General features: G+C 38.0%; 1 pseudogene; it reads left to right on the top strand.

Moving 5' to 3' along the window:
* The first annotated feature begins 209 nt into the window (after nucleotides 1-209).
* LOC144310113 (18S ribosomal RNA) lies at nucleotides 210-1,164 on the top strand (annotated as a pseudogene).
* Nucleotides 1,165-2,447: the final 1,283 nt, after the last annotated feature.

Below are 2,447 nucleotides of genomic sequence, written 5' to 3'. Positions count from 1 at the left end.
ATTGCTACTCTAGTTAACTTAACACAACAGTCTTACACGCATTCGATCTCGTGGTCTATCTATAGATAGCATCCCCTTTTTTTTTCCTCTCATATTTACTATGTATTTTATTTATTATACACACTACAATTTCAGTATAAGTTAATGTAGCTTAATTAATAAAGCAAGGCACTGAAAATGCCAAGATGAGTCGCACGACTCCATAAACACAAAGGTTTGGTCCTAGCCTTCCTATTAGTTCTTAGTAGACTTACACATGCAAGTCTCCACGCCCCAGTGAGAATGCCCTTAAAATCAGCAGTGATCTAAAGGAGCAGGTATCAAGCACACTCTTAAGTAGCTCATAACACCTTGCTAAGCCACACCCCCACGGGATACAGCAGTGATAAAAATTAAGCCATAAACGAAAGTTTGACTAAGCCATACTAAAAAGGGTTGGTAAATTTCGTGCCAGCCACCGCGGTCATACGATTAACCCAAACTAATAGGCCCACGGCGTAAAGCGTGTTTAAGATACCTTTGCACTAAAGTTAAAACTTAACTAAGCCGTAAAAAGCTACAGTTACCATAAAATAGACCACGAAAGTGACTTTATAATAATCTGACTACACGATAGCTAAGACCCAAACTGGGATTAGATACCCCACTATGCTTAGCCCTAAACATAGATAATTTTACAACAAAATAATTCGCCAGAGGACTACTAGCAATAGCTTAAAACTCAAAGGACTTGGCGGTGCTTTATATCCCTCTAGAGGAGCCTGTTCTATAATCGATAAACCCCGATAAACCTCACCACCCTTTGCTAATTCAGTCTATATACCGCCATCTTCAGCAAACCCTCAAAAGGTAGAATAGTAAGCACAATCATTTTACATAAAAAAGTTAGGTCAAGGTGTAACTTATGGGGTGGGAAGAAATGGGCTACATTTTCTACCCAAGAACATTCCACGAACGTTTTTATGAAATTAAAAACTGAAGGAGGATTTAGTAGTAAATTAAGAATAGAGAGCTTAATTGAATAGGGCCATGAAGCACGCACACACCGCCCGTCACCCTCCTCAAGTAATAAGACACAACCATAACCATATTAACTTAACTAAGACACAAGAGGAGACAAGTCGTAACAAGGTAAGCATACCGGAAGGTGTGCTTGGATTAATCAAAGTGTAGCTTAACTAAAGCGTCTGGCCTACACCCAGAAGATTTCATTACTTATGACCACTTTGAACAAAAGCTAGCCCAACTAACCCCAAACTTAAGTATCACAGACATATAAAGTAAAACATTTAGTTAAATAATAAAAGTATAGGAGATAGAAATTTTAATTGGAGCGATAGAGATAGTACCGTAAGGGAATGATGAAAGACATCTTAACAGTATTAAACAGCAAAGATTACCCCTTTTACCTTTTGCATAATGAACTAGCCAGAAACGACTTAACAAAGAGAACTTAAGCTAAGCTCCCCGAAACCAGACGAGCTACCCATAAACAATCTAAAAGGATCAACTCATCTATGTAGCAAAATAGTGAGAAGATTTGTGGGTAGAGGTGAAAAGCCTAACGAGCCTGGTGATAGCTGGTTGCCCACAAACAGAATTTTAGTTCAACTTTAAATTTACCTAAAAAAAAACAAAATTTTAATGTAAATTTAAAATATAGTCTAAGAAGGTACAGCTTCTTAGAATCAGGATACAACCTTTATTAGAGAGTATATACTAACATCACCATAGTTGGCTTAAAAGCAGCCACCAATTGAGAAAGCGTTCCAGCTCAACAAACAATATAACTTAATCCCAATCATATTACATCAACTCCTAATTATACCTCCTGGGCCATTCTATTTAAATATAGAAGCAACAATGCTAGTATGAGTAACAAGAACTATTTTCTCCCCGCATAAGCTTATATCAGAAACGGATAGACCACTGATAGTTAACAATCTGATAATATCAACCCAAAAATGAAATACTTATCTACCCTATTGTTAACCCAACACAGGCATGCATTTAAGGAAAGATTAAAAGGAGTAAAAGGAACTCGGCAAACACAAACCCCGCCTGTTTACCAAAAACATCACCTCCAGCATTTCTAGTATTGGAGGCACTGCCTGCCCAGTGACACTTGTTTAACGGCCGCGGTATCCTGACCGTGCAAAGGTAGCATAATCATTTGTTCTCTAAATAAGGACTTGTATGAATGGCCACACGAGGGTTTAACTGTCTCTTATTCCCAATCAGTGAAATTGACCTTCCCGTGAAGAGGCGGGAATGCCACAATAAGACGAGAAGACCCTATGGAGCTTTAATTAACTAACCCAAACTTATGGATACTAAATACCTACAAGGCATAACATTACACCATTATTGTGGGTTAGCAATTTAGGTTGGGGTGACCTCGGAATATAAAAAAACTCCCGAGTGATTAAAATTTAGACCCACAAGTC

The sequence above is a fragment of the Canis aureus genome, unplaced genomic scaffold (genome assembly GCF_053574225.1).
Source record: "Canis aureus isolate CA01 unplaced genomic scaffold, VMU_Caureus_v.1.0 ptg000422l_RagTag, whole genome shotgun sequence".
NCBI classification, from domain to species: domain Eukaryota; kingdom Metazoa; phylum Chordata; class Mammalia; order Carnivora; family Canidae; genus Canis; species Canis aureus.
This window is presented reverse-complemented; position numbering and strand designations above follow the sequence as displayed.